Genomic DNA, 9,150 nt, shown 5'->3' on the forward strand with positions numbered 1-9,150 from the left:
GTCTCTGACAATCTTCATCCGTCTTGATTTTTCACATAATTTTTGCTTCATCAGCAAACATTGAGAGGAATGAGTCTATACCCTCCGGAAGATCGTTTAAATATATGAAAAACAAGATGGGGTCCAGGTACTGAGCTCTGTGGGATTCCGCTGGTGACATCTCGCAACTCTGATGTCTCCCCCTCGCCGTTACTCGCCGTTTCCTATTTAAGTACTCCCTTATCAGCTGCAGCACCTTCCCTTTTACTCCTGCCTGTTGCTCCAACATTTTTAACAGCCTTTTATGGGGTACTGTGTCAGGCTTTCTGGCAGTCCAGGAAAATGTAATCCGCCCACCCTTCCCTTTCCTGCCTAATTTTTGTTGCCTGGTCATAGATTTCTAGTAAACCTGTGAGGCACAATTTACCATCTCTGAAGCAATGTTGGTGGTGTGTTTCAAAGTTATTTCCCTCCAGATGCTCTACGAGCTTTTTTCTCGATTTTCTCCATTACCTTGCATGGTATACAAGTTCGGGAAACTGGCCTATAGTTCAGTGCCTCTTGCCTGTCACCATTCTTGTATATTGGGACTACATTAGCTGTCTTCCAACTTTCTGGTAGGTCTCCTGTTTCCAGTGACCTGTTATACACCATAGAGAGTGGCACACTTAGTGCTTCTGCATCTTCCTTTAGTATTCATGGTGAGATTTTGTCAGGCCCAACAGCCTTTTTCACATCCAGCTCCAACAGACACCTTTTGACCTCATCACTGATGAGGTCAAATTCCTCCAAGGTTACTTGGTTTGCCTCCTCATTTAGTGCAGGGGCTTCTCCTTGTTCTATTGTGAAGAAGACCTGGAATATCTTGAGTCCTTCACACACCTTGTCATTCTCTGTGTATATGTTCTCCACTTTTCGCAGCTTCATCACTTGTTCCTTCACTGCTGTTTTCCTCCTGATTTGGCTGTGGAGCAGCTTTGGTTGGGTCTTGGCTTTACTCGCTATGTCATTTTCAACCTGTCTCTCTGCTTCTCTCCTCATTCTGAGGCACTCATTTCTGGCCCTCTGGTATCTTTCCCTGCTCTCCGGTATTTTGTTATTTCTGTAGTTTCTCAATGTTCTTTTATTCAGTTGCTTTGCTGCTTTGCATTCCTTGTTTAACCATGGATTTTTCTGTTTTTTTCGTTTTTCTCCTTTTGGACCGGGATAAACCTGTCTACAGCTTCCTGGCATTTCTGGGTGACAAAATCCATCATGCCCTGCACAGGCTTGTCTCTAAGTTCTGTTTCCCATGGTATTCCCCTTAGGAAGTGCCTCATCTCGTCATATTTTCCTCTTCGGTAATTTGGTCTTTTCCCCTCTGATCCCATCCTTGGAGAGGTTATGCCTACCTTCGCCAAGCACTCTAAAGTCAGTTCACTGTGGTCACTCATTCCTATGGGGGCTTCAACTCTGACAATTATTTCTGACTCATTCAGGGTGAATATTAAGTCGAGACTAGCTGGTTCATCATTGCCTCTCACTCTTGTGGGTTCCCTGATATGCTGGCTCAGAATGTTCCTTGTTGCCACTTCCAAGAGTTTAGCTCTCCATGTATCTGCACCACCATGTGTGTGTGTGTGTGTTTACATTGGCGTGTTATGGTGAGGGGGTGGGGTTAGTCGGTGGCAGTTTAATTTAACACACAGGTGTGAAAAAAGTATGTTTGTGTGTGTATTCACCTAGTTGTGTTTGCGGGGGTTGAGCTTTGCTCTTTTGACTCGTCTCTCAACTGTCAAGCAACTGTTTTCTAACTACTTTTTTACACACACACACACACACACACACACACACACACACACACACACACACACACACACACACACACACACACACACACACACACACACCCCCTCCCCCCCCACCTACCCACCCACCCAGGAAGCAGCCCGTGACAGCTGACTAACTCTCGGGTACCTATTTATTGCTAGGTAACGGACATTCAGGGTGAAAGAAACTTTGCCCATTTGTTTCTGCCTCGTGCGGGAATCGAACCCGCGCCACAGAATTATGAGTCCTGCGAGCTATCCACCAGGCTATGAGGCCCCGTGTGTGTGTGTGTTAGTGCGGGGGTGTTTGTGTGTGTTAGTGTGCGGTTGTTTGTGTATTGGGGGAGGGGCGTGTCTTGGGACAGTGTGAGGCGTGGGAAGTTGGAGGAGGATGGTCACCGGGTCCTGTTTAGCATCCGAGTGTCAAAACCTGTACCCAGAGTGGGCCACCCTGAGTTGTATATTTGAAATATTTAGACCTACTGTTGGCCCCTAACTTCCCTTGCCACTTGAGGGGGTGGTATAGGGTGTTTATTTAGCTTCAGGGCACCAATCCCACAAGCCACAGGGCATGGCGAGAAGGCACCCCTAAGCATATCTAATTCCCTATCAAACACAAACTAAAATACATACAAATGGCAGATCTCATCACAACCCACAAGACTTAAGATAGGGAGTGGGAGGGATATCATGTATGCACATGGGGGTCCCTCCGGCTGCCGCCTTACCCACTCACGAGCTCCGGCCAGGTCATCCACCCTCTTGTGAGAAACCATTTGGAGAAGTGGTACTCCAGATGATGACTCTGCTTAGATAGTTGCTACCAGCTATCCTGGCTGCGGTTCACCTAAGCAAGACTATATTAACCCTTATGCACCCTGTGCACGGTGATCCTGGGACTAAGGTGGTCTGCCCCTAGATGTGGTCTTGGACCATATTCTGTAGATGGAATATGTCCAGGTCAGGGCTTTCACAGAGCAAATCTCAAGGTCGCTCTTGGCGAGTCCCATATCCTGTAGACCACGCGCACTCTCCTTGCACCATCCTCCTCTCCAATTAAGGGTTATTGAAGAGGCGGATGCTGTGTGCTTCCCGGTATATTCCCTGACCTTTTGAAGGATCTCTGGGGTGCCGTACTTGTCGCACATGATTTGATATGGAAGGGAGAGTTGGAAGTTTTCAGCATAGACCTGGGTGTCTAATATAATGGCGTCATCACCTTTGCAAGCTATGATGTCAATCTTACAGAAGGTCCCTCCATCCGGTATACGGACTTCACGTTCCACCTCAAAACCTGCCACAGGCGGCCGGCTACGAACCAGGTGATATCAAGTTTCACCCGAGCCCCATGTGTGTTGTGGCATGCCTGAGATATGTGGCCCAGGGTCCCTGGTTTCTGGCAAGCATCGCAGAGACCAGAGGCCTTGGGTCTACCCCTAGCTGATCTAGACGGTGTGGCTACAGCGTTTGCCCTGATCTGGATGGCGTGAGCAAAATCTCCTCCGCTTAGCAGACGGGTACCGGATGCAACCCACTTGTGGCAAGATGGAACCTCACATGAGGACACAAGGCCGGCACCTTCGACCATGCTATACAGTTTTGCTTTCCACCTTCTAGAGCACTCGGTCGTTCTGTTAAAAGGGGTTCCGGCGGCCGTGGTCGGGTCTACCCATCGACGCATTCGCGCTTGGAACGCGGGTAGGAGAGCCGTTGCCACTACCTCTGGATCCTCCGACTCTACCAACGCCCCGAGCTGCTTGTTCTTCTGTAGACAGATTCATGTGGCAAAGTCGGGAATTCCTAGTCCACTGTCCTTCACGTCAGCATGAAAATAGGCATTAGGAGTATCATGAGGCAGCTGCAGCCAGCCACGAATGGCATGCCGCAGCCACCGGTCAAGCCTAACTAATTCCGTCTTAAACACACGTCCGAGAACAAACCAGTGGTTCATCATGGGTATTAGGTGGTGTTTTAGTAGTTAAGCCACGGTTGGGGTTTGAGTGGAGCCTTAGTGATATTCGTCAGGCCGTCCTCAAACAGGGAACCATAGGATAAGCGTCTGCCCCAGGCCTCGATAAGTATTCCTATGTACTTATACTCGTCCGTCACACTCATAGTACCGATTTCATCGTCCCCGACGTAGTATGCCTTCCTGGTGGGGACATGACACGTCTTGCGATGTGCATCGATCGCTATGCTTAGCGTACAGCATTTCACAGCATTTACTTTAAGACCAGAGCCACGCAGTGTATGGCAAATACTTATGAGTATCTGTAGTTCGGCAACCGTTTCTGCAGCCATAACTAGATCGTCAGCGAATGCCAATGCTGATATTTTTTCGCCCCCCAATCCAACCCCTAGCCCCAAGTCCTTAGCCCTAGTAATTGCATCATCAATTATTAGGTTAAAGAGAAATGGAGACGGGGGGGGGGTCACCCTGTTTCACCCCCCCCCCCCTAGTGATCAGGATGTCCTTCGACTTCTCCCCCCTTGCGTGGTTATTACGGTTGAGGACCGATCATAGCCCGACATTATGTCTGGCCTTAAAGGCTTTTGAAATAAATTATTTTAAATCATTCTGTACACCATATTGATGACCTAGAGAGGGGTACCTACCATCAGCTTACCCCGAGCAAGCACGCCTAGGTGAGTTTGAGGAGATGTCCTTATAACAAGGTTGGTCACCTGTTCTCTGCTCTGGTATTAATGTTGTCTCCACATGCTCCTGGCTGTCTCCACATGCTCCTGGTTGTCTCCACGTGTTCCTGGTATACCATTCGTTCCTATCTTCCTCACTGATCGTCAGTCACTATGTGCAACATAGGTAGGTGCACCGTTTAGGAACGTATACTATCTCTACCTTATGAACCAGCCTCTTATGGGGACTGTCAAAGCAGCCCGCCCAGCCTTCTCTTTCTTGCTTAATCTTTGTCACCTGATCGTAGAATTTTATTAAGCCTCTAAGGCAACATTTTCTCTCCCTGAACCCATGTTGGCGATTTGTCACGAAGTCCCTTCTCTCCAGATGTGTTACCAGGTTTTTTCTCACGATCTTCTCCATCACACTGCATGGTATACAAGCTAAATACACTGGCCTGTAGTTCAGTGCCTCTTGTCTGTCACCCTTTTTGTATATTGGGACCACATTAGCCGCCTTCCATATTTCTGGTAAGTCTCCCGTCTCAAGTGACCTACTATACAGTATGGAGTGTGTGTGTGGGGGGGGGGCGGGGGGTGTACTTAGGTAATTGTGCTTGCAGGGGATGAGCTTTGTCTCTTTGGTCCCGCCTCTCAACTGTCAATCAACTGGTGTACAGGTTCCTGAGTCTATTGGGCTCTATCATATCTACACTTGAAACTGTGTATGGAGTCAGCCTCCACCACATCACTACCAAATGCATTCCATTTGTCAACCACTCTGACACTAAAAAAGTTCTTTCTAATATGTATGTGGCTCATTTGGACACTCAAATTCCACCTGCGTCCCCTAGTGCGTGTGCCCCTTGTGTTAAATAGACTATCTTTATCTACCCTATTAATTCCCTTCAGAATCTTGAATGTGGTGATCATGTCCCCCTAACTCTTCTGTCTTCCAGCGAAGTGAGGTTTAATTCCCGTAGTCTCTCCTCGTAGCTCATACTTCTCAGCTCGGGTACTAGTCTGGTGGCAAACCTTTGAACCTTTTCCAGTTTGGTCTTATCCTTGACTAGATATGGACTCCATGCTGGGGCTGCATACTCCAGGATTGACCTAACATATGTGGTATACAAAGTTCTGAATGATTCCTTACACAAGTTTCTGAATGCCATTCTTATGTTGGCCAGCCTGGCATATGCTGCTGATGTTATCCTCTTGATTTGGGCTACAGGAGACAGGTCTGGCGTGATATCAACCCCCAAGTCTTCTTTTCTCTGAATCTTGAAGTATTTCATCTCCCAGATAGTACCTTGTATCTGGCCTCCTGCTCCCTACACCTATCTTCATTACATTACATTTGCTTGGGTTAAACTCTAACAATCATTTGTTTGACCATTCCTTCAGCTTGTATAGGTCTTCTTGAAGCATCAAGCAGTCCTCCTCTGTCTTAATCCTTCCCATAATTTTGGCATCGTCCGCAAACAGTGAGAGAAATGAATCTATACCCTCCTGGAGATCATTTACACATATCAGAAACATGATAGGACCGAGTACAGAGTCCTGTGGGACTCCACTGGTGACTTCACGCCAATCTGAGGTCTCACCCATCACCGTAACTCTCTGCTTCCTATTGCTCAGGTACTCCCTTATCCACTGGAGCACCTTCCCAGATACACCTGCCCGTCTCTCCAGCTTATGTACCAGCCTCTTATGCGGTACTGTGTCAAAGGCTTTCGGACAATCCTAGAAAATGCAGTCCGCCCAGCGTTCTCTTTCTTGCTTAATCTTTGTCACCTGGTCGTAGAATTCTATTAAACCAGTCAGGCAAGATTTACCCTACCTGAATCCATGTTGGCGATTTGTCACGAAGTCCCATCTCTCCAGATGTGTTACCAGGTTTTTTCTCACGATCTTCATCATTTTGCATGGTATACAAGTCAAGGACACTGGCCTGTAGTTTAGTGCCTCATGCCTGTCTCCCTTTTTGTATATTGGGACCACATTCGCCGTCTTCCATATTTCTGGTAGGTCTCCCGTATCCAGTGACTTACTATACACTATGGAGAGTGGCAAGCAAAGTGCCTCTGCACACTCTTTCAGTACCCATGGCGAGATCCCGTCTGGACCAACAGCCTTTCTAACATCCAGATCCAGCAGGTGTCTCTTGACCTCCTCTCTCGTAATTTCAAACTCTTCCAAGGCCGCCTGGTTTACCTCCCTTTCTCCAAATAGTGACCTCACCTTTTTATATTGTGAAGACCTCCTGGAACCTCTTGAGTTCATCACACACCTCATTGTCATTCTCTGTATACCTGTCCTCGCCTGTTCTAAGTTTCAAAACCTGTCCATTCACTGTTGTTTTCCTTCTGATGTGACTGTGGAGTAGCTTTGGTTCGGTCTTGGCTTTGTTTGCTATATTATTTTCATAACTTTTCTCTGCTTTTCTTCTCACCCTGACATACTCATTCCTGGTTCTCTGGTATCTCTCTCTGCTTTCTGGTGGTCTGTTATTCCGGTGTGTGTGTGTGTGTGTGTGTGTGTGTGTTTTAAGTTTATCTTAACACGTTTTAAGTTTCTATTTCAATTATGTGTAGTTACAGGCGAGGCTGATTTGGGAGGTCGACGGAACGCTTCAGTAGAGGAGGCAATAAAACTGCCCTGTAAGTTCGGTATAGTACCGTTCAACACACCTGCTTACATGGATATGGTAGCATTTAAAGAGCGGGTTAAATCATTCGGAATCACATGGCCGCTAAAGTGGAACACTCTGCTACCGACCTAGCTCATGCAAGCTTTTTCTCGTGCGGTGAGTATTATCTATTTTCATTTATTTATTAAACAGAATTAAGATTAAAGTTAGTTCTGATCTCTGCTGGAAAGATATAGAAGTTCAACTCATACCTAGTAGCCAGAACTCACTTCTCAGCCTACTATGTAAGGCCCAATTTGCCTGATAAGCCAAGTTTTCCTGAATTAATATATTTTCTCTATTTTTTTTTCTTATGAAATGATAAAGCTACCCATTTCATTATGTATGAGGTCAATTTTTTTTTATTTGAGTTAAAATTAACGTAGATATATGACCGAACCTAACCAACCCTACCTAACCTAACCTATCTTTATAGGTTAGGTTAGGTAGCCGAAAAAGTTAGGTTAGGTAGGTTAGGTTGTCGAAAAACAATTAATTCATGAAAACTTGGCTTATTAGGCAAATCGGGCCTTGCATAGTAGGCTGAGAAGTGAGTTCTGGCTACTAGGTACGACATTATATATATATATATATATATATATATATATATATATATATATATATATATATATATATATATATATATATATATATATATATATATATATATATATATATACACCACCAGTCTATATATATATATATATATATATATATATATATATATATATAATTTTATCTCACCAGTCTGCTGACAAAGGTCAACAATGTTCCTAGAACCATTGGAGCATGGCACAATCTCCTTCTATTTGGGAATGCATGCCTAGCATTACCGCCCAGGAGAGACAAGTCATTAGCAACCTCTGTAATCAGAGCTCTTAATGAATTCCCCAGAGCAGACAACCTGGTCCGCCTCCCCCCTCGTGCCAAGAACACCAGCCGCAGGACGACCAACAATAACTCATCTGAGAACCACAAAATGAGAGCACAGATCACCAGGAAAATAGAAGAGGGCAATACCACAGGTGCCATCAGAATCATGACCAGCGATGACACTATTGCCCCCAGGAACGCCACGACAGCAGAGGCTCTTCAAGACAAACACCCACCCAGAGCCCCCGACAGCAGCAGGGATCCCCAGGAAAACAATGCTGGCATAGAACCCTTGACTGTTCGAGAATCTGAGGTGTACAAAGCAGCCATGTCTTTCCCAACAGGTTCAGCAGGGGGCTTTACAGGCCTAAGACCCCAGCACATCAAACAAATGCTGAACCCGGTGCTTGGAGATGCTGCAAAGGACCTTCTAGTGGAACTTACCAGATTCTCCAACATGTGTTTGGCTGGCGGCATCCCTGAGGACATCAGGCCTGTCTTTTATGGAGCAGCACTCTGTGCTCTAAAGAAGGAGGATAGGGGTATCAGGCCCATTGCCGTTGGCAACACCCTCCGACGCCTTGTAGCTAAGGCTGCAGTGAGATCTATCAGCCAGGAAGCAGCCACCTTGCTGAAACCTCATCAGCTCGGGTTTGGGATTCCCCTAGGTTGTGAAGCTGCAGCACATGCAGCGCGGGCTTACATTGTTAATCTCCCGGACCAGAAGGCACTAGTAAAGCTTGACTTCAAAAATGTCTTCAATCAAGTCAGACGAGACGCTGTCCTCAGGGCTGTACACAACCATTTCCGTCCCCTTTACCCATTCATCCGATCGTGCTACAGTGGGGACTCTAAGCTTCTTTTTGGGGAGCATGAAATAAACTCCTGTGAAGGTGTCCAACAAGGTGACCCCTTAGCCCCCCTCCTTTTCTGCCTAGCTATCAAAGAGGTCACTGATAGTCTGACAAGCGAGCTAAACATCTGGTACCTGGATGATGGCACTCTAGCTGGAACTCCGGAAACCATTTTGGGGGATATAAGGAAAATCCAGGAGCAGGGAGCAGCCTTAGGCCTCATTCTCAATGCATCCAAATGTGAAATAATCTCCCGCAACCCAGACATCACTGGGCAAATACAAAATGCTCTTCCAGACATTCTCGTTGT

This window comes from Procambarus clarkii, chromosome 19 (assembly GCF_040958095.1).
Source record: "Procambarus clarkii isolate CNS0578487 chromosome 19, FALCON_Pclarkii_2.0, whole genome shotgun sequence".
Taxonomy (NCBI): domain Eukaryota; kingdom Metazoa; phylum Arthropoda; class Malacostraca; order Decapoda; family Cambaridae; genus Procambarus; species Procambarus clarkii.